The sequence below is a fragment of the Camellia sinensis genome, chromosome 14, assembly GCF_055761805.1.
Source record: "Camellia sinensis isolate YWXY chromosome 14, ASM5576180v1, whole genome shotgun sequence".
In the NCBI taxonomy this organism is placed as follows: Eukaryota; Viridiplantae; Streptophyta; class Magnoliopsida; order Ericales; family Theaceae; genus Camellia; species Camellia sinensis.
The window spans coordinates 21155708-21180476 of record NC_138974.1 but is presented as its reverse complement, the minus strand read 5'-3'; the positions used below and the strand labels follow the sequence as shown (position 1 = coordinate 21180476).

General features: G+C 45.6%; 1 long non-coding RNA gene across 1 annotated transcript; it reads left to right on the top strand.

Moving 5' to 3' along the window:
• The first annotated feature begins 18911 nt into the window (after nt 1–18911).
• Nucleotides 18912–19711, top strand: LOC145807477 (uncharacterized). Its single transcript, XR_014350606.1, has 3 exons — nt 18912–19093; nt 19339–19500; nt 19587–19711. It is a non-coding gene; the product is annotated as an uncharacterized LOC145807477 (long non-coding RNA).
• The last annotated feature ends 5058 nt before the right edge of the window (nt 19712–24769 follow it).

Genomic DNA, 24769 nt, shown 5'->3' with positions numbered 1-24769 from the left:
GCAACAGCAACCATAACAAGCAGTAGCTTTTGCTTCCTATGCACCTCCTACAGGTATTCCAACGCTTGGACTCACTGTCAATGTCCAAGAGAATCTGGGCATTCCGATAGATCTGATCCCACCGCAAACCTCCAAGGCACCAATGTACCAAACTGAGGCGCCATTTGAATTCGAGGTTGACCCCACTGCACTGAGGGTCAACAAGATAGAAAAGCTTTTCAAGTGGGCACACGGCGTGAATTCAATCCCAGACATTGATGATGAATACACAGACTCCGCAGTAACTCTACTGGACAGATTCAAAAAGCCACAGATAGGCCAGTTCGATGGCTCCGGGGATCCCATGGTCCATCTGTGGCTATTCTCTGATATCCTGTGACCAATGGGTCTTACTAGACTTCAAAAGCTGTCATTTTTTGGCCGGACCCTGTCGGGTATAACGGCCATCTAGTATGCAAATCTGGAAGACTCTGTGAAACGGAGCTGGGAGGAAATGGCTGGGGCCTTCATCACGCGGTACTCTTACAATACCCAGATCGAGGTCACAACCCATGATCTTGAAGCGACCCGTCAGGAGCCAAATGAGGGCTTCTCGGACTTTGTAACCCGATGGAGGGCTAAGGCCTCAATGATGACTATCAGGCTATCCGAGAAAAATTAAATCAGAATGGTGGTCCGCAACCTGCAAAGAAAATTATTGCAAAAGATGATAGTCTTGCCATTGTTTACATTCGCTAAGCTCCACGAGATAAGGGTTTAGATTGACGATGCAATGAAACAAGGGATGATAGTCGATGAGAAGGAACAGCCCAAGAGGCCCTTTACACGTAGTTCCAATGCAACCACGAGTGGTTGTACCTCTACACAGCCTTCGGATGTGAGCATGGTCAACACCACGTCCAAGACCGCCAACCCTTTCGCCAGTACATCCAACGCAACTCCACAAACCTCAAACAACCAAACCCGATCCTAAAGGGTCTTTACCCCACTTTACATGCCCTTATCCAAAGCCATGGGTGTGTTGATCAAAAAGGGACATCTTAAGCCACTAGTGCCTCGCCCTCTACCCGATTCTCTTCCCCCGAAACACAACCCGGCCAAATACTGTGCTTCTCACCAGCAGCACGGTCATGACACCGACCAATGCTACAGGCTACGCCATGAGATTCAAGATCTCATTGAAAACAAGGTGATAACACCTCCTCAAAAACCCAACGTCACTGTAGACACCCCATTTTTGACCGTCCTCAAGACTTGGACGTCACCATTGGAACACTTGGTGATTATCCATGTTTGTGTTCGTTTGGAGTTCCCGGAGGTCTCGGCTACGCGCCTTGCCTCAGGATCTCCGAACTTGACTGTTTAGTGTCTGGTTTTGCACCAAACACTTGTGTTTTGCCTTGGAAGAGCAGGGAATGCCTTGTGAGGCATCCCCACACACCACCGGCAGTGGCTAGATGCAACGCTCCACTACTTGCTGGCCCAAATAACTTGTGGGTTGACCAACAATACCCAAAAGCTTAAGTCCAAGTTATTTAGTAGCAAGGTAGTGGTGCTATATATGCCCAAGATCACCCATGCAAACTTTCGATGTGGGACAGGGTGTTACAAACTCCCCCACTTATAAATCCTCGCGTCCTCGCGAGGGTCTATAATCAATCAGAATACCACGACAAGCTCGTGGCCAGCCCAGAATAAGTGGCCCACATGGTTGTGTGCATGGGTCGGCTCTGATACCATTTGTAACGCTCCACTACTTGCTGGCCCAAATAACTTGTGGGATGACCAACAATACCCAAAAGCTTAAGTCCAAGTTATTTAGTAACAAGGTAGTGGTGCTATATATGCCCAAGATCACCCATGCAAACTTTCGATGTGGGACAGGGTGTTACACTAGAGGTCACCGGCTGGTTTTTGTTGCCATTGGCACATTTTGTTGCCGGTCGGCACCCCTTTTGGCCAAAAGGGCATCTTTGGCCGGCCGACTATTGTGTATCCGCTTTTGCAGATATTTTATCACAGCTGTCTTGCTTTTGGCTCCCCTCCATACACGTGTATGGAGGGATCTCCCTCTTTGGAAGCTTGTCTTGTAAGCTTTACAAGACAAGAAGCTCTATAAGAGAGAGCCTTGTCTCTTGGCTTTAGGGTTAGACACTTGAGAGACTTAGGATATTTTTAGACAGCCATTTTTAGGGTTTTGAGTTCTAGGGTTAGAAACCATACACTTTCTATCTCTATATCTCCCTCTTGTGTGTGTTTAAGTGCACTTGTGTCTTACTATTGCACACAAACACATAGTGTTTCACCTTCCCTTAGTTTCTGAGGTTCCAAGAGGTTGTTCTTGAGGTTCTTGAGTGGTTTCAAGCTTGGAGGAGCTGTTGGAGCTTCATCTTTGAAGAAAGTCAACAAGGGTAACGATCTTACCTTTATATTCCCCATTTTTGCATTGTATTTTTACCTGTCTTAAAATCATTTTTGAGCTTAGTGTATAATACAAAAAAGTTCTATTTTTAGGCCCTCTTGATTGTTCATTAAGAGTGTTTTGTGGTTTGGAGGTGTTTGACCCCTCTTAGGCCTTGAAAGGCCCCATTTTGTGCTATTTTGTGCAAGTTTCGAGACTTTGGTGTTTGGGCCTCTTCACCACTGAAATCTTGAGGGATTTCAGTGGTGGAGATGGTGCCTTGAAGTCTCCAAAAGGGGAGGGCCACCCCCTCTCCTTGTTGTCCTTGAAATGGACCCCTTTTGGCCTCTTGAGAGAGCATCATGTTAGAATGTGTATTGATCATATCTTGGCTATTTTCCATGCTTATTATGCCATGATATAACCTTGTTGTGTGTTGGTTTTGGTACACCATGCATGCTTAGCATACCTACCATGTAATGCCATGTTATTGCCTTAATATGCCTTAGGTTGTTAGCCTTCGTTCGAGCATGTTTTAGGTCTAGTTTTGTGAAGCTTGTGTGCTTATTTTTCCATGCTAGAGGTCTGTCCATAGTTGTTTGGGTCGGATTTGGCATGCTTAGTATAGCTCCTTTGCATTCCGGCTTGTTGGCCTTAAGTGTATGAATGTATAGCATGACATTCTTGTATCGATTTAGTGATTTGGGACTATTCACCATGTTATTTCAGTCCTCTTATCATGCTCACATGCTTGCATTTCATGACCTTTTTGAATGTTTCAAGAATTGATGTTTCATGCTTCATGTTTATGCCATTGTGTATGCCTCTAAGATTAGGTCATTTGGATGCCATCTAAGTGGTTCTTGAGGCTTACTTTTGCATGATTTGGGGCTGTTTTGATTCAATTTGGTCATTTGCATCATGAGTCATATGGTCATGTTTTAGGTCCTTAGGTTTGGACTCATGCATAGCTTGCATTGGTAGGTTAATTTGACATCATTTCCTACATGTTTTCAAGGCTTATAATGCATGTCATTTATCCATGATCATTCCCTCCTAAGTGTGCTTAGAAGTAGTCTTTTGATGCTTAAGCGTTTAGGCCTTCAACATGTGCATGCGTATTTGGTCCCTTATTTTGGTCACTATGGCCATTGTTTTAGGCCTATTTAGAGCTGCCCAAATCATGTTTAAGTCCAATCTTTACATGTTGTTACATGTCTCACACTTCGCATGCTTTGATTGCACCGTGTATTGTATGACCATTAGCTTGTATGCTTGTTCATTGCTTGCTTGCTTGCATTGCCATGTTGCATCCCTAGCTAACATGCCTAGTTTGCATTGAACATGCATGTCTTGTCCCTTGATTTAGTGATAGGGATTGGACCCCTTTGGTTTGTTGGTTTGCATTACACTTAACATCAAAATGTGCACACTTGGTCACTTGGACCATCACGCATGGAAATACGCGATTGATGGTCCGAGAACCAAGGACTATGTCCCTTTGAGTCACAAACATGATAAGGGACATGATTAGTGCATATATGCCTTGAATTGTGCTGCCATGCTCTGCCTTGCCCTCTGTTGCTGTCAATTGCAGATTCTGCAGGAACACTCTGCCGACCGGCAGTACCAAGTGCCGACCGGCACTCCTATCTCTGCCGATAGCTTCACCAATGGCCGGTAGCTATATATCACTGCCGGTGGTAATCCCACTCGGCCGGTGATGTCTTCCAGTATCCAGAGAAGCAATCCAGAGGTTTTGGCAGCCTCCAGAGGAGTAAAAGAAGGAAAACAGAGGCAGCCTATGCATGGCCGTGCACTTCCGAGCGGGATCCGAGCATGCGCTGCATCTGGCCCTTCTCCCGAGGCGGTTTACTGCTTTTCCTAGCTTAATTAGTTTGTTAACTAATTAGGTAATTTGTAATATTTAATTAGCTTGCGTAGTTAATTAATTTGTATTATTTATTTGGTCCCTCCGAGTGAGGGCAAATCTGTAATAAGTGTGGGTGTGTGTGTATGTCTTCCAATCCCCACTTCTTTCTTCCCTTTTATTTACCTGCTTTGATGGTTAGTATTAGGGCACGTTTAAATTATCATACCTCATGTAATGCATGCGTGCATTCATACATTTGTTTTACATGCACCGGGCTCGGTACATCACGCTAACTGCATTTGTACTTCAATTCCAAATTGAATACGTGCATCAATTGACTGCATTTTACATGCCATGCTTAGGTTAGCCGAGCCTACTCTAATTGCATTTTGCATGCGTTGCTTTAGCCACTCTAACATGAACTAGGACCATGCATGTTTGCTAACTAGTTTATGGTTTTGGCATGGAGTACAATGTAAGTATTTATGTTTTAGCATCTCGCATGTGTGTGAATGTTGCCATGATAGTATGCTTGCCATGCGGCTAGATGCTTATATGTTATAAACTGTTTGAATGCCTGTGGGTGAAGGTTGGATTGTTTGAGTTGGAAAAACTCGTTGAAATCCGTATTTTAGCCTACTTGCGAGTAGCAAATTCCAAAGCGCTTTTCAAAACAAATGGATATGCAATGTTTCTTTCCAAATTAGGCAATCTAGTCTATACTTGTTTACTGTGCGCATAACATAGTAATTCTAGGCTAACAATTGGAATAAGAACACATAATGTTTTCAAAAAATGGATATCACGGTTAGTAGAGGCCGATCTTCGGATCGGGCGAGTGGGGGTGCTCATAGCTGACATTCCCCAATCGTACCCTAGCTCCCGAGCCGAGAAACTCCGGTGATGACGGACATGTGGCCTTCGGCACCGAGTCAGGGTTTCCTAAATTCCCCCATAAAAAAAATATTTAGGTGGCGACTCTGTATCTAGCAAAGCAGTCCATGTTTGGCACTTCTTTTCAAAAATCTGTTTCTCAAAATGATTTGCCAGATTTGGACTCTTTGGTTCAGATTAAGAACCTTGACACAAATCAAGTCCGAACTGTAGTAGCGGGGTCCCTCGCGGGCGCGTCTACAGTCACTACAAATTCTTTCCCACCATATAATCAAGTTCCTCCACCCCGGCATATAAACCTCATCCACACACTAGCCGTCCCTTATGACCCCAATATATATATATATATATATATATCACCCTTTCCCACCTACCTAAACTGGCATTGTTCATCCTTGAGAGCACGGACTTGTGCATGATGAACACGTCTACACTCCAGCCTGAACTCGTGGTGGTGACAGTGGTAGATGAATAGAGGTTGGCCTTGGTGGAAAATGTCAGCCCGTTGCTCGAGGGCTTTAAGGACTTATCTGAAGGGGTGTACAACCCATACTGCTATATTGTGCCAATCAATCAAGCTAAGTCAGAATTGGTGTTGCCGACTGGGATGGAGGTCAGTGTAGTTTGAGAGGATGGCCCAAGTCAAGGATTAGATGATCTGGCCGACCTAGAGGAGGACATAGACAATTTGCAGTTCTTTGATAAGCAAGATCAAGGGGACGTGCATATTGATTAGTTTGATCTGAATGGGTCGATAGACAATTCTGGGTGGTTAAATAATCAACCCGATAGAGATGAGGGAACTGAATCGAAACTAGAAGAACAGAAAGCGGGAATCGCTGCAATGGCCGAAATGGTCGATAGGAAGGGTAAACTACTGGAAAATACAGGTGTAGAACAATTGGCTCAAGAACTGAGCATTATTAGTATTGTACATACAGAGCAAGAAGTCGCACTGAAGTGTTTTGAACAAGAAATGGGTGAAAACAAATAGGAAGCTGGAATAGCTTAACACCCTGCAAGGAATGTTTCTACTGAGAGAATAATTAGACCAGAACCGGACAATTATTTGTCGGTTGTCGGAGGTATATAGTGGGAAGATGATGATCTGCATCTTACCCATACTGACGAAGATTGGGGTGAAGACCTGCCAGACAATACCTGGTACTCTGAAGAGGTGGGCCATATGACTAGTAGTGGGCGGTACTTCAAGCCAACACATTTGGACCAAGCTGAAGCCTCCAGAAAGAATAAAGAGATAGAAAAGCAAACGGAAAAACAGTTATAAGAAGAGGCTATGTTGAAACAGTTAAAGAAGATTCAAACTGATATATCTATCTAAGGTCTGCTTATGGCTTCGCGAGTGCACAGACAGGTTGTACTGTTGATGATGGATAAAGCTAAGTTATCCATCGACACTACCCCAGAACAACTGGTAGGATTAGTCTTCCAGGGAGGCGCTGCGCCAACTCTAACCTTCTCGGAAAAGGAACTGTTGCCGGAAGGCTCTGCACACAACAAGCCTCTATACATATCAGTGGAGTGCTGAAAAAAGTGGGTGCCAGTGGTATTGGTCAATACTGGGTCAGCAATCAACGTCTGCCCATCTTGTACAGACTATGCCATCGGTCTGAAACCAGCAGATTTCGTGCGTAGAGCCCAAGTGATTCGGGTGTATGACAATACAAGCAGAGAGATGATGGGTATAGACGCGCCCTTGGGCCTCATGTTACAGTTCAGACTCAAATAATGTCACGGTTCTTAATCTGATCTCACAATGTGCAATGTGAGATTGATAAATCACCAATGAGTCCAAATCCGGCAAATCGTTTTGGAAAACTGATTTTTTAGAAAGAAGTGCCAAACATGGGCTGCTTTGCCAGATACAGAGTCGCTACCAAAATATTTTATTTTTGGGAAATTTAGGAAACCCTGACTTGTGCCTAAGGCCACGTGTCTGTCATCACCAAAGTTGCCTCGGCTCGGGAACTTGGGTACGATTGGGGAAGGTCATCTATGAGCACCCCTGCTCGCCCGATCAAAGATCGGCCTGTATTAAATATGATATATTGTTTTTTAAAACACATGCGTTCTTATTCCGATTAATCAGCTAGAATTATTATGTGATGTGCACAGCAAAACAAGTATAGACTAGATCGCCTAATTTGGAACAAAGCATTGCATATCCGTTTGTTTGGAAAATGGTTTGAAGTTTGCTACTCGTAAGTAGGCTAAATCGAGGATTTCAATGAAATGTTCCAATTCAAGCAATCCAACCTTCACCCACAGGCATTCAGGCAGTTATATCAACTAAGCAGTTAGCCTCATGGCAAACATACTTTCATGGCAATCAATAACACACATGCAGTATGCTAAAGCGTAAACACTCATAATGTACTCCGAGCCAAAATAAAGAACTAGTTAGAAATCAATGCATGATCCTAGTTCATGTTGAGATGGCTAATGCAACACATGCAAAATGTGACTAGAAATAGGCTCGGCTATTCTAAGATGGCATATGAAATGCGACTTGATAACATGCTGTTGAACATGTATTCAAGTAATGTATTAAAAGTACAATGCGGTTAGTATGATGCGCCGAGCCTGGTGCATGCAATACAGATGAATGATGCAAACATACATAGCATAAGGATGCTAACTGAAACATGCCCTAAAACTAACCATTGAAAGCGGTTAAGTAAAAGGGAGAAAGACGTGGGGTTTGGAAGACATGCACACACGCACGCACACTTATTACAAAATTCGCCCTCTCGACGGAGGGTCCGAATAAATAATACAAACCAACTAACTAACTAACTAACAAGCTAATTAATTATTACATAACCGAATGAATAACTAGCTACAACTAATTATTACAACGCTTAATTAATTAACAAATTAACTAATTCACAAATTAAAGCTAACTAACAAGTAAGCATTAAAATGAGATTGCTAGGCCGCCTCAGCTCTGCCTTGAAGAATGAAGGATGCATGCACGGTTGCCGTCCCGAAAAACTCTCTGGTTGCCCCCCAAGAGGCTCTGTCTGCAGGGTGTCCTCAAGAACTTCCTGCTGAATCTTACCAAAACCAGTCTAGAGAATACATCAGTGGCCTGCCGGCCATGTGGAGCCACTGCCGACCATCCTGCCGACCAATAGTGGCCACTGTCGGCCAAGAATGAGGGACTGCCGACCATCTGCAAGGCACTGTCGGCCACTGATGTGCTGGGACACCAAGCTGCAGTAGAACACAAAATAGAGAAAATGGGGAGTCTCCCAAGGGTATATATGCACTATGCCACCCCATATCACCTCGGAACATCAAGGGAGAGGCATAGTCGGATCCAAGACCATCAATCACGCATCCCGATGCATGATGGCCAAAGATCCAACTTGTGCAAATCAATGAGAAATGAATGCACAAATAAACACATAAATGCCTAGAGCTCTATCATGGATAATCTAGAGCGTCAGCGACCGAGAATTGAAATACGTCTCATCACTTGAAGTATGAAACGTCCCTCGTTTCTCGTGTTCGGATTAACACTTAATCCAAACAACAATGCCATGCAAGGATGGCATACACAATGCGGTGCATGCGAACATGTAATGCAATATGAACAACCTAACAAGGCTAATAATATGCACAATACTAATACATGCAACAACTAAGCATGCACAATGCAAAGCAACCTAGACATGCAAACATGCGATAAACCAAGCATGCGACAACGCACAAGGTGACAAGCATGCTGCGACATACAAAGATGGACTTAAACCAAGAGGGGCAGACCTCAAATATGCCCAAATCAGTGGCCATTAGTGTTGAAATGATGGTATGAAAAGCATGAAAAAGCAAGACAAACATGCATGCCAATTGCCTCACCAATTAAGGTATAAAGGTGCAACTCTCAAGAACACCTAAGGAGTGACAAGCATGGATGTGTGGCAATGAGATAATCTCTAAAATCATGCAAGAAGTGATGCCAAACCACCCAAACAAGTCAAACATAGCATGCAAGAAAGCTCAAAGTAAAGCCAACAAAGGGACTTAAATCATGGCCATACAAGGCAAGCCTCAAAGGACTAAGGGTACCTAAAACAATCCCTAGGCAGGTCAAGGTGAGACTAAAAACATGCTTGAACCTAGCCAATACAAGGTAGAACAAAGGTCAAAAACATGGAGCATGCAAGGCTACAAAAGGGGTATTACATTACACTTATTAAAACCAAACATGGCATGACTTGGACAGCATAAAACAGAGTTACATCATCGTATAACAAGACCAAAAATGCACTGATATGATGACCCAAATGCCCAGGTTTAATGGCATGCACAATGATCCATTCATGAGGCATAAAACACAAACTCTTCAAGGCATTTAAAGCATGTCAAATGCAGGTGTATGGCCAAATTTCATGGACTGAAATAACATTCAAAATGATGGCAAAGCATGCAAACATCACATGTATGGCATGGTAGGAGCCTCAAAACCCAAGGCTAGCCAAAGTATTTACACTATAGCTATACAAAACATGAGTGATATGACCATGGTAGCCTAAAACAGTCCTAGAAAAGCACAAAATAAGAATAAAATCATGCTGGAGCAAAGCCAAAATATGCTGGAATGATGAGTCAAAACATCATGCACATAAAGCTAATAAGCAAGATTTGTTCTACAAGTATATGGAGCATGCAAAAGATGACCAAACCAAACTAAAACAGAGGTATGACCTGGTAAAACATCACCAAAAATCTACTGAAATGGAAAGAAAACAATCTAAAATGACATGTCAAAGAATGAAGCATATAAAGCTAGTTTAAGTGATTTACACTACAAGTGCATTAGGCATGCATGGAGTGAAAAAAACAACCCAAAACAGATCTAAGGCATGGTAAAACATCACCAAAAACCTACTGAAATGGAGCCAACACATGCAAGAAAGACATGCTACTTTGATGAGCCACAAATGGGATTATACTAAACATACATGAAGCATGCAAGGAGTGACCAAACCAGCCATGGAAAGACTTAAGGTAGGTCCTAAAAGTCACAAAAAAGGGCCTGAACCAAGCCTCAAAAGTAAAGGGATACATGCTCCTTCGACAGGCTAAAAATACAAGCAAACAAAAATAAGAAGAGAGGGGGGTCACCCCCTCTGATTTGAGGCCTCAAAACCACATGCCTACCACTAAAAATCCACTGAATTTTAGTTGCTAAAAGGCTAAACCAAGACTAACTCGAAGGCCTTAAAGCATAGTACAAAACAAGGCCAAACAAGGCATACAAGAGAGTTGTACACCCCTAACACCAAAAAGACCTCAAATAATCATCAAAAGCACTTAAAAACAAGACTTTTTTCAGTTGAAAGCAATGCCTAAAACAATATGCAATGATGGCCAAAATGAGATACAAAAAAATGCTAAAAAGGGAGAAATACTCACCCTTGAAGATCAAGTTCGAAACCAGCAATCTCAGGGGCCAAAAACTGTAACAGCGCCCGCGTGGGCCTCGTGCTACAGTTCGGACTCGATTTGTGTCACGGTTCTTAATCTGAACCAAAGAGTCCAAATCTGGCAAATCGTTTTGAGAAACAGATTTTTGAGAAAGTAGTGCCAAACATGGACTGCTTTGCCAGATACAGAGTCGCCACCTAAATATTTTTAAAATGGGGAAATTTAGGAAACCCTGACTCGGTGCCGAAGGCCACATGTCCGTCATCACCGGAGTTGTCTCGGCTCGGGATCTTGGGTACGATCGGGGAAGGTCAGCTATGAGCACCCCCTTTCGCCCGGTCCGAAGACCGGCCTCTACTAACCGTGATATCCGTTTTTGAAAACTTTACGTGTTCTTAAACCGGTTATTAGCCTAGAATTACTATGTTATGCGCACAGCAAACAAGTATAGACTAGATTGCCTAATTTGGAAATAAACATTGCATATCCGTTTGGTTTGAAAATGCTTTGGAATTTGCTACTCGCAAGTAGGCTAAAATACGGATTTCAACGAGTTCTTCCAACTCAAACAATCCAACCTTCACCCACAGGCATCCAAAACAGTTTAACACATAAGCATCTAGCCACATGTTAAGCATGCTGTCATGGTAACATTCACACTCATGCGATATGCTAAAGCGGAAATACTTACCTAGTACTCCGTGCCAAAACAAAGAACTTGTTAGCAAACATGCATGATCCAAGTCCATGTGAAGTGCCTAATGCATCGCATACAAAATGTTGCTAGAATAGGCTCGGCTATCCTAAACATGTCATGTGAAAATGCACAATTATCACGTATTCAGTTTGAAAATTGAAGTATTGATGCAATTAGCGTGATGTACCGAGCCTAATGCATGCAATACAAATGCATGGATGCACACATGCATAGCATAAGGTATGCTAAATTAGACGTGCCCTAATACTAACCGTCAAAGCGGGTAAGTAAAAGGGAAGAAAGAAGTGGGGATTGGAAGACATTCACACACCCACACACACTTATTACAGATTTGCCCTCACTCGGAGGGACCAAATAAATATTACAAATTAATTAACTACGCAAGCTAATTAAATATTACAAATTAACTAATTTAATTAACAAATTAAATTAAATTAATTAAAGCAGGAAAGCGTCTCGGGAAACGCGCCACCATGCGCAAGCTGCCTCTGTTTTCCTCCCTTTCCTCCTCTGGAGGCTGTCAAAGCCTCAGGACTGCATCCTTGGACAGGAGGGATCATCACCGGCTGAATGAAACTTCCACCGGCAGTGTAGTATGTCCATCGGCACAAAATAGGGTCTGTCGGCAGAGAAAATTGTGCCGGTCGGCACATTAAACTGCCGGTCGGCAGAGTATTCCTGCAGAACCTGCAACTCACAGCAACAGAGGGCAAAACAAGGCATGGCAGCACAATTCAAGGCATGTATGCACCAACCATGTCTCTTATCATTGTAATGACTCAAAGGGACATGTGCCTCGGTTCTCGGACCACCAATCACGCATTTCCATGCATGATGGTCCAAAGAACCAAGTATGCAACTTTGATTTCAAATGCATGCAAACCAATCAAACAAATTAGGCCCGATTCCTATCACCAATTCAAGGAACAAGGCATGCATGCAAAATGCAATGCAACCTAGGCATACGAGCTAGGAATGCAACATGACATGGTAATGCACTTATGCAATCATGCAAGCATACATAGGGCAATGCAAATGGATGGCAAGATGGACTTATACATGAATTAGGCAGCTCTAAAATAGGCCTAAAACAGTAGCCATTGTGCTAAAAGGTGAGGGCTAAATGGCATGCACACACACATGCACATAAGGATCAACACTTAAGCATGAATCAAACAACATTCAAGCACACTTGAAAGGAGGGATCATGGACTAATTAGCATGCAACATGAGCCCTAAAATTATGTTATAAAATGATGCCAAATCAAGTTATAAATCAAGCCAAAACATGCAAAGAGTAGTCCAAGTGTTCAAGGCAAATTAATGATGCATTGAACTACACTTATCATGATCAAACATGGCATGCATTAAGCAACTAAAAACAGATTTTTAGCATGTTAAAACAAGGCCAAAGGACTCCTTAGATGGCATCTAAGTGGCCCAAATACAAAGGCATACACCATGGCCAAAACATGAAGCATTGCAACACATGCTTCCAAAGCATTAAAGAGACATGCAAGGCAATCAAACAAGCATGGAAATGGGACTGAAATAGCATGCAAGATGATTCCAAATCATCAAACTCATGCAAAGATGTCATGCTACACATGCACATACTCAAGGCCAACAAGCCCAAATACAAAGGAGCTATATAATGCATGCAAAGATCAACCCAAACGACTATGGACAGAGCTAAAGCATGGCAAAATAAGCACATAAACTTCACAAATGCAAGCCTAAAACATGCTCCAACAAAGGCTAACAACCTAGAACATGTTAAGGCACAAATAAGGCATTACATGGCAACTATGCTAAACATGCATAAGGTTCCAAGACCAACTTGAAATCATGTTATATCATGGATATATAAGCATGAAAAACAAACCAAACATGCTCAACACACACTCAAGCATAGGCTTCTTTAAGAGGCCAAAATGTGCCCTTTTCAAGGACAACAAGGAGAGGGGGTGGCCCTCTCCTTCTTGGGACTTCAAAGCATCATCTTCACCACTGAAATCCCTCAAGATTTCAGTGGTGAAGAGACCTCAACACTAAAATCCCGGAGCTAACACAAAATGGCTCAAAATGAGGCCTTTTGAGGCCTAAGGGTGGTCAACACCCCTCAAACAACAAAACACTCTTAATAAACAATAAAGAGGGCTTAAAAATAGAACTTTTTTATGTTATACAATAATCACAAAAATAGCTCTAAGACTAGCAGAAAATTGATGCAAAAAAGGGGAAAAAAAAGGACTAGTTTCTCACCCTTGATGCCTTCTTCAACAATGGTGCTCCAATGGCCTCCTTGAGCTTGAATCCAAGACCAAAACTTCAAAACACACTCTTTAGAACCTCAGCTCCTAGAGGAAGGTGAAACACTAGGTGTTTGTGTGCAATAATGAGACACAAAACACCTAGTGTGCAAAATGAGAAGGAAAGAGAGATAGGTGAGTGTATCTAACCCTAACCCTAGAAAACCAGAGCTCTCCTCTGTCTTCTCTCTCTCAAAAATGTCTAAGCCTCTCTCCTCTTTTTGCCTTAGAGAGAGCTCTCCCTATAAGCCTCTTGTAAAGCTTACAAGACAAGCTTTGCAAGAGGGAGATCCCTCCATACACGTGTATGGAGGGGAGCAAAAGTTATACAGCTGTCCAAAAATATCTGCAAAAGCAGATGAACAGCAATCGGCCGGCAAAAAATGCCATCTTGGCCAAACAAAGTGCCGACCGGCACAAAAAAGTGCTGACCGGCAACAAATAGTGCCGACCGGCAAACTAAATTGCCGGTGGCAGCAAAAACCAGCCGGTGGCACCTAGCCACTGCCGGTGATGGGTGGGGATGGTCTACAAGCCCCACTCTGCCTCTCAAAGGCAAGATGCAAGTGTTTGGTGCAAAACCAGACACTAAACGGTCGAGTTCGGGGATCCTGAGGCGGGGCGCGCGAGCCGAGACCTCCGGGAACTCCAAACGAACACAAACATGGATAATCACCGAGTGTTCAAACGGTGACGTCCAAGTCTTGAGGACGGTCAAAAATGGGGTGTCTACAGTTGCCCCTCTTTGACAGAACTCGAAAGTCATAACAATGACGGGAGTGAATGTCAAAGCCCAGAGACGACCCATTTTTGACAAGGCCGAAGACTCAGACAATCATGCAATACAAATAAGATATGCGCCCGGAGGCAGGGGCAAAATGCAAGACAATGCACGGAGCCGAGCATAACTTATGATCATGCAAAGAAAGCTGTAATGAAGCAAACATGCAACAGTTTTAAGCTAGCATACCAAACTACACTACAATGCAGAAAGGATGTAAGAGAATTATGGAATTCTCAAAAAGTCTCACTCGGGAGATACAATACCTGTGCGGCTCGTCTGGTTGCACCAGCTTCAAATGAACCGTACATACAATATCGTGCCTGAAAAGAAAACAAACTTAACAGGTACAATATGGTTAGCAACATGCATGACAATGCAAATGTGGATGCAAAACGAAATGCAATATATACAAAACAATGTATAAACAATGCAAATGAAGATGCAATGTATTTGAAACAATGCAAGCTACATGCAAAGCATTTGGATCGTGATCCAATCACGAGCGGTTCGAAACCACACCTATGTCAAATAGATTGATGGAGGTAACAAGTCTGTCTACCATAGAACGGTCAACTGAACTATGAGTATTGTAGACAGACGCAAGAACAAGCATTGGGTGGAATTGACATAAGTGGGGAAACAACCCGCTGGAGAAAGGACTACGATCCTAATGCCGGATGCAAAAATTACACTACAATGTAATGGGTGGATATGGCACGCAGGCCAAACCAAATCTTGCCTAGGAAAGGCATGCATACATACAAGCCATGTGTAACACAGAAAAGGTGCCGCAACCCTCAACCAACATATCAACGTGGAATCGGCGCGATACACATACAGAACTGTGTTCTAACATGAAAAGTAAGGGCACATACCAGACCAAGCTCAACATGGAAAGGCGCAAGCCAAAGGCGGAAGGTGATGCAATGAATGCATGCAATCTACAATGCAATATCTACTAATATGCAATGGAATGGATATGGATACAATGGATATGGCACGCAAGCCAAACCAAATCTTGCCTAGGAAAGGCATGCACACGTACGAGCCATGTGTAACACAGAAAAGGTGCCGCAACCCTCAACCAACATATCAACGTGGAATCGGCGCGATACACATACAGAACTGTGTTTTAACATGAAAAGTAAGGACACATACCAGACCAAACTCAACCTGGAAAGGCGCAAGCCATGGATGGAAGGTGATGCAATGAATGCATGCAAACTACAATGCAAATGCAAGACAATGCACTATGATGCAATGACTATGATTGCAACTTTCCCTATCTTACCAACAGGGTGATATACTAGGTTGGTTCAGTATCCAGAACTGAGGCGTCGACACGCCGCCTCAACCTATGGGGCTTCCATACAGATTTCAAGCCGAGGGTAAACCTCTGGGTATTTAAACCAGACTTTAGTCTCGGAACTCCCGAACCTTTGCGTTCTAGGCATAAGCCGTTCGAACTCTAGTTTCCACCGTCCCAGTTGGTCTTCTAGGAACTCATCGCAAGCACAGACAGGTGGCTTTACCAGACCACCGAAAAGTCGTTCGGGCACGACAAACACCGAAGGAATTGCACCTTCAGAGGATTTAAGGTCTCCTAGACCGAAATGCAAAATGTATGCATGACAATGCATGTTTTTTTTTTGTTTTTTTTGAAATGCAAATGATGCAAGTGAAATGCATGTTGCATGAAATGCGCGACAACACGCGGCTCAAGATATGTACAAAGCAATAGTGTGCACACCAATGCAATAAAGGTTTTGCACCTTCCAAGGATTTAAGGTCTCCTAGACCGTACGTGTTTAAGGTCTCGCCAGACCATGCGTGTTTAAGGTCTCGCCAGACCGTGCGTATTTAAGGTCTCGCCAGACCGTGCGTGTTTAAGGTCTCGCCAGACCGTGCGTGTTTAAGGTCTCGCCAGACCGGGGGTATAAAATGTATGCATGTGTGACACGTATGCCACACGGAATGCAAAATTTTGAAAATTGGACTTACACGCTTCGCGAAGCCGGTTTGAACATTGGACTTATATGCTACGCAAAGCCGGTTCGTATGCAAAACAATGCAATGTACTAACAAGTACAAGTGAGGTGCGTAAAATAACGCGAGGGGATACATGCTAGATGCAATTGAGGTGCACAAAACAGTGCGATGCGCAGAACAGCGCGAACAATACAATGCACAAAACAGTGCAATGCGCAAAACAGCGCGGACAATTTTGAAATGCACAAAACAGTGCGATGCGCAGAACAGCGCGAGGTTTGAAATGCACAAAACAGTGCGATGCGCAGAACAGCGCGAACAATTTTGAAATGCACAAAACAGTGCAATGCGCAGAACAGCGCGAACAATACAATGCACAAAACAGTGCGATGAAAAGTGTGACGTGCATGTCACACGGAGTGTAAATGGGCTTAAATGCGCAACAACGCACGTATTCCGGAATGCATGACAATGCATAGAATGGAAATGCAATGATGCATGAGAAATGTGCACGACAATGCAAAGGGGTGCGTGTTGCAACGCATGTAACATGTGCATAACAATGCAAATGTGTGGCGCGTGACAGCGCGATGTAATGCACCGAAGTAGTGTGATGAGTTCGTGCAACACACATGGGGCAACTTTTGAATTCAAAAGGATACAAAAAGGATACACCTTGCACGAATTCGAGTGCTACGCACTGGAGACACGGCCCGCGGTCAAAACGGAGGCCGGTTGAACATCGGAGATGCACTTTCTTGCACTTTCTTGAGCTATGAAGACCACAAACTTCTCATATGGCCTAACCAAGGCTGTGGGAACCCCACCGGCAGTAAGGGGAGGCCACCGGCTGGCCATCGGCACAAAAACAATTCCATCGGCACAAAAAGTGCCGGCCGGCACAAAACATTGCCGACCGGCAAACAGTTGCTGAATCGGGGCAGTTTTGTCTTTCCACCTCGAGTGTTATAAAATAGGGCTTCATGCCCTATTTCCTCATTTCCTACCGCCGAAAACCTTTCCTTTCTCTCTCTAGAGTGCTTCTCTCTCATTTTTCGCCCGTTTGTTCGCGTTCTACGCCCGTTTCGTCGTCGGATTCGCGATCCTCTTCGCGTTTCGGACATTTTCCACCGATCACATTCTCGTTTCGGTGCCTCGTTCGGCGTTCTCGCCTTTTCGGGGTTCGTTCCCCTCACTTTCCTCTTCATTTCCGTGCCTTTTCACATTCCGGCCTTCCCGGCCATTTCCGACTCTCTCAGGAGTTGACTTTTCGGTTGACTCTTCGCATTCCGGCTCGGTTTTCCTTTTCCGACCATTTTTCACACCACTCTCTACATGGCGGACGACATTCCACGTGGTGGGACTCCCCCGGATCACGAGATGGACCCCGGGGTCGAGCTCTTACCACTGAGCGAGCGCCCGTTCGACCCGGCGACCTACCGGCCGGCGATCCACGTTCTGCCCCCAGACGGCCTGCGTCAGTTCCGGAGTTTCGAGAGGTACGCGGCCCCTGAGCTACTACTACGCGAGCCTACCTCCCACCTTTCATTCGGCACTTCCGAGGTAACTCTTCATCTTCTGCTTTACTTTCTGCAATGTAGGATACAAAACTGCCATAGTTAGCTGTATTCTTTAATTGCTGAAATCTGATATGCCGTAGACCGTAGTTGACTGTAAACATACATACAACTGATATCTGCTTGAGACTGACACATGCACACACACTGCACTAGCCCTGAATTACTCAAACACACGGCACACACTGCATTCTACTGCACATACACTGGCACCCAGTATTTGTCTGAATCTGTCAAACTTGCACACATGCCACATCTGTTCTGAAACACCCAAACACGCTGACACAGCACACGTATTTCACTGTAAGCACACTGGCACCCGGTATTTGCATGAATCTGACAAACTTGCATACATGCCATATCTGTCTTTTCAAAATTGCATTTTGAATGTTGTCTTGCAATTGTTGTTTTCTGTTTGCAGGAGGGTTCCCATACCATTCGCGGGTATGGGAATACTGGTGCTCGGGAGTGGTATGACGAGCTCCCTGATGCGGTCCAGCGCATCGTGGACCGAGCGGGCTTCGGCACCTTCTGTCGAGGGCTCTCTAGGTTGTCCACCTGCAGACCTCTTCTTGCCGCTCTGGCGGAGAGGTGGTGGGACACCACCGATTCTTTCCACTTTTTCTGCCGCAGGGGACATGACGATGACCCCTTATGACTTCTCGATGCTCACAGGCATCGGGGTAGGGGGTGATCCGATCCCCTTCGACACTGACATGGATGAGTGGACCGCCGCTCAGGTCCATCTACTGGGGGAGGCGCCACCGCTAGCTCGTCCAGGCTTTGTTCGATACTCCTGGTTCGAGGCACAGTTCAGGGTCCAGCCCGCATTGGGGGAGGAGGTGCAGATGACCGAGGAGGACGTGGAGAGGTATGCCCGTGGCTTCCTCATGTTCCTGTTCGGGACTACTATCTTCGCCGACCGGGCGAACACCGTGCCTCTCTGCCTTCTCAGTGCACTGGTGGACGTCCGAGACATCTTGCACTACGACTGGGGCGGCGCTGCTCTGGCCACCCTCTATGGGTACATGAGCTCGGCTTCTCGCGGCAGCGGCCAGCTGCTCGGAGGTTACTGGCGGGCTTGGGAGGTACATTTCTTCTCCACTTTTCATTTCTGTCTCGTACTTTCTGTACTCTGTATACTACACACACTGTAGTCTGCTTTACACTTACTGTATACTGTACACACGGCACGCACATACATTCTGCTTCACACTGACTGTACACTGCTCACACTGTACACAATACACGGCTCAACACACGGCTCTGCCATTTCTACTTCATTCTGTATATCCTGCTTTATCTGATGGTCATACTGACATCTGTTTTGCAGTTGTGGGTTTACGCCTACTTCCCTAGGCTTGCACCCGTGCCAGTTGCGGAGCCTCCTCCGGCTGTCCCGTTCTCGAGTCGCTTCGACGGGGGATGCACCCGGCGACCACGGGAGACATTCGGCTTCTTCCGCCGATATTTCGACACCATCACCCCGGCCGAGGTATGTTTTACTTTCAGTTCGTTTAGCTTCGCTTTCCCACTGCATGTTTCAATAACAGTAGATAACAAACTGTCTGTTACTTTCAGATCACATGGCGGCCATGGGCTTCCTTGCCGTCGGCGATGCGGGGTCGGTTCCCTGGTGCTGAGGAGACCTCGCGTTTCCGGATCTTGCTTGAGGGCCCGGTCTGTCGGGCTTGGTACCTGGGGGAGCGTTTTCTACGCCAGACCCGCGGGTTACCTGAGCAGATAGTCCCGGTTCACCCTCCTGCGGAGATGAGGGAGACCGAGGGGCTGACCCCTGAGCAGCTGGATGATTACTCCATCGGCTGGGAGGAGGCCGGCTTCCGAGGCACCGGCGACTATCAGGAGTACGTGCGGACGTACCTGATGCGTCCCTTGAGCGGCCGTCGAGCAGAGGGGGCCAGGCTTGTAGCATCGGCGGCTGGGGCCGGAGCGGGAGCAGGGGCTGGATCTTCGAGGAGGGCCCGGGTCCGTGGCAGGGGCGGAGTGCGGGGAGGACGAGGGGCTGGCTGGCCTGCCCTGCCCGCTGTACTGACTTTCCAGGGGCAGGGTGGGTCGACCTATCAGATCCCCTTCGCCCCTCCACCGGCTGGTCACGAGTTCATCGACATCCCCGACTTACCGCTGGTATGTATCACTGCAGTTCGTACAGTTATTCAATTCAGTTTACTTGATATTCCACAGAATACTAATGCATCTGATACCTTTGCAGGCTTCTTCTGAGTACACCCGTCAGTCGTTGGCGATGAATGCCTCGATGATGGGGATGCTCCAGCGGACATTTGACCTTCTAGCCGTCTACAGCATACCGGTATGTCCTTCTGACACTGGCCTCAAACCATTCATACACTGCTTTACATAATCTGATGCACGGCACAACACCTGATACACTGATCTCACAGTATCTGAACACTGCATACACTGCATTCTGCACCGTACTCTGTACTGATAAACTGCTCACGGCATTCTCATACTGCACTTATACACTGCATTCTGCACTGTTAAACTGCTCACGGCATTCATACACTACACTTATACTCTGCATTCTGCATTGCTAAACTGCTCACGGCATTCTGATGCATTTCCCTTTTCGTGGACTTTTCAGCCTCCTTTCCAGATTCCCATGGCAGGAGGTGCTCCAGCTAGACCTGCTGTCCCTGCTCGGGGGAGAGATGAGGAGGGCAGGATATTTCACCGTACCAGGGGAGGGCGTACTCACGTCGGGAGTAGCTCGCGAGCTCCAGTCCCGGATGATGACGACGACGAGGAGTCAGAGGCGGAGGCAGGGTCATCGGAGGAGGAGACCGGAGGCGATTCTAGCTCGGGCTCTGACGACGACGCTGATGATGCTCCTGGACCCTCGTCCAGGAAGAGGACCAGGACAGACTGACGGCCCTTCGGAGTGCTTGACACAGATGCAGATTTTTGCTATCTTTTCTTTCTTTCTTTGTACTTTTCTTTTTGGTTGGTAGATAGATTACCTTGTACTGCCGCAGGCAGATTTTTGTTTCCAAAACTTGTACATTTGAAAAGATAGTGAAATGAAACGGACTTTTTATCTGAAAAAGTGTTTACACATTTACACATCTCATGCATTGCATCGCATCTCATCATGTTACACCTCAATGTAAATGGAATTGATTGGTTATCTGAAAATTGAACATTTGCACTGTAATAATCAGATAACTAAAGCAGCCAACAGCAAAATAACCCAAGCAATCCACTGCCTGATTCTTGAACACACAGCCCTTACTCTATTGGGGATTAATCTGCACACAGCCCATAACACAGCATTCGATTCATTCTGCACACGGCAATTCTCAAACAAACAGCCCAATCTGACAGGACGGACCTCAAAGATGGAACCGGTTGGAGTCGAGACACGTTCAAATGTAGAGAATGGCACAGCATTCTGAGCATAAGCGATTTTTTTTGAAATCGAATGAGGGTTTTTCAAACCGGGATATCGAGCCCAACACTGAACACAGTGGGGAGGACTCAAACGAAGAGGTACACGACCTAAACACAACGAGGCACGCTCGGGAGAGACTCAAAACAAAAGACGAGACCGTCAAATGAAAGAGACACGACACACAGACGCATAAACGAAGATGGGAGACCTCGGACCACGAGGAGCCAGTTCAATCTGGGTATTGTTTCCCACCCTTTCTGATTTGTGATTCTCGCATCACTCGGCTCTCAAGCTCGAATTTTCTCTTGAAACCCTTTTCCTTACTTTTCTCTCAACTTACACCTCTCTATTCTTCAATCTCTCATTTTTCATCCCTCCCCGGGGTGATTGATGGATGAATAGGAAGTTGTGGGTTCATGCTCAACATCGTTAGCTCACAGCTATTTCTTCTGACGGGTAGAGCGCTCTTCTGGCAAGTACGTCGATGACCGAGGAAAGACAGAACGCCTGGCTCAACTGTGCCCCTAGTTCATTATTTTAACCATTTTTTCGTTTTTGCTTTCTACTAAAACGGTTTTGATCAAAATGAGAGTCGGATTAACGTACTTGTTCGATTTTTGATTTGAAAACCGTGCCAGTCAGGCTGCAAGTACTGAAAATTTTCCTTTTTGGATCCAAGACAATGGTCCAGTTTTGGAAAATGAAATAGTTTTCGAGAAAATAGTCAACCTCAGTAAAAATTTTCAAAAACTATTTTTCAAACAGCTGATGCTTAACAAGCATGGAACTTACTCTTCGAGATGCGCAACCTCGGATCGGAGGCAATGGCAAATTGCCCCTGGTTTGAAGGGGGTGGGGGGCAACGGAAAGTTGCCCCTAGTTTGAATGGCGGCTCACGGCGGCTCGTGGCAACGGAAAGTTGCCCCTTGTTTGGATGGTGCCGCAGCAATCCGCAGACAGTCTTCATTGGCGGTGGTCGAACTCTCAGACACAGAGATGACGAAGACGGTCACAACACATATATGGACACAATCACCTTGAAGGGTGTTGGCCACTGGACTTCGGAGATGAAATCGAAACCATTGCATGGACTGAGACGCTTATGAAAGCGTTGGGGGCTGGACTTCATGATGAAGTTGCCTACGTATCCCAAACATGGGAATCAAGCCTTACGTAGTTCCGGTTAAGGTCCACTCGGGTATTTTAACCTTCACTTTTTTAGGCTCTCACTTTTGCCAAGGCGCCCAATGCGGGTTTTCGACCTTGCGAGCTTCCTTTCATTTTCTATTTCTTGCTTTTTCATTTATTTTTCTTCTTTCTTTTTTTGCATTTTTTGTCTTTTCTTTTCTTCTTTTTTGTATTTTTCTCTTCTTCTTTTTTTTTGTATTTTTCTCTTGCTCTAATTTTTGCCTGGGCCGCCCTTCCGGGTTTTCGGCCCAGCGAGCCTCTCAAAGGGTAAAAGTGTAGCAAGTCCATGCCCAATGGTTTTTTTTTGGAATTGAAGCCTCTCTGTGTCCAGGAGAACGGCTGTTGCACTGATTTGCGGAGAATCCATCCCGGTTGCTCTACGAGCTTTTTCCGACGAGATCTACTCCTTCTGATTCGGCCTTGGTGCCTCCTGCTCGAGGGCTGTTTCGAAACCGGCCACGCGGGCCTCCATGGCGTTTGTCCGTTGAACTTTCTGAACATTCTGAACGGGTTCAAATTCGGAAAACAAATAGGTTGAATCTTGAGGCTAAGAGCGATCCTAGGCTGCGCAATCTCAAGAGCGATTCCACACAGGTCTTCGCAGGGCTGCGTAAAACATTTGCTTTTGAAAGTTTTTAAGAAAGCGACAAATCGCTCGCGCCGAAGATAGTGTGGAACCAATCTGGATCAGGCCAGGGTCCTTCTCAGTACTCACGCCGACAAGCATGATTTCATTCATAAAAAGGCTTAGCACGCCTCTCTTTCTCTCAAAACGATCAAAATTTTGCAAAACCCGAGGAATTCCTTCCCCTTCGTTTTCATCACCGCAGTGTTCAAAAGTTTTTTTTGAAAAACTTAGGTTAATGCTATGAGTTTGGCGCGCAGGAGAGCAGGCGAGATGTACTGTCAGCCCAATCAAATTCTCTGGCACTTATGCTGAAAGCAAGCATGAAGGTTGAGATAGCAACAGCTGTTTCAATCGGCTTTGTTGGTGCAACTGGCCCCTTGGTAGAGACAGACTCAAAACAAAAACAGATAATTACAAAACAAAACGGTGTTCGAGGCAACAACCCCAGAATCACCAGGTATTATATACAACGGGGACTGACTCGATACAACAAGACAGACCCTTAAGCAAAAAAAGACTGACTCAAGACAAAGAGACAGACTCAAAACAAAACACTGACTCGACATCTAAGCCAAGATTTACGAAACTCGGTTTCATCGATGCTCAAAAATGCGTGCCAGACGCTTCATCAAAAATGTACCAAATGTTGCCCGCAGGCGGTTTACTTTACATACTCGCAGTATCTGAGCCCTCGAAATCCAACAACTGAGTGGTGACGGGCTTGCCTGAGGTGGGTGGTAGGATAACCTTGTTATCAATCAAATCCTGCACTTCATGACGAAGGCGGGAACATCCATCGGTACTGTGACCGGACTGCTGATGGTACGCGCAGTACAAGGTAGCATCATGAGTGGCGGGGAGATTCTTCGGGAGTGGCCGGGACTCCAAAGGCTTAAGATGCCCATTCTTTGCCAATATTAACAATGCCCTAGACAAAGGCATGTAGAGGTCGTGAAAGACCCTGCGCCCTCGGGGCAGGTACTTTGTAGTTTGAGGATTCTTGCCAGACGCGCTGGCGAAAGGATCAGCTGGCGCTGCCTTGGCTTTTGGAACCTTCCTCGATGTAGGGGTGGGAGCTACTGGAATTGTCTGGGCATGACGAGGCCCATCCCGGTTTTCTGTCTGGCTTGAACTGCCCTTGGTTGGAGCGGGGAAAGCATCATCTACAGCTTTGGTCACTATTGTAGATGTTTGTTTCTTGCTCATTCCTCTGGCCTTCAGAGCCTCGACTGCCCACAGCAGTTGCTCAATGGGGTCGGCATCTATCTTTGCCTTGTCCTTTCCTTTGGCCTCAGCCTGATCGAGGGTCGGGGTTGGTGCTGACATATCGTGGCTATAGCCGGAAGCCACCTCTGGCTGGCTGAGCTCTATCACAATCCGCCCCAGTAGCGGGGGCTCCTGTGGTACAAAATTCCCGGCGTACGGCGCCGCTGGCGGTGAAGCCGACATTCCATAGGCGAGGTCTGCCACAGACCTTTGGAGATCGCCTATCATCCCCATCAATTCGAAGGTGGTGGG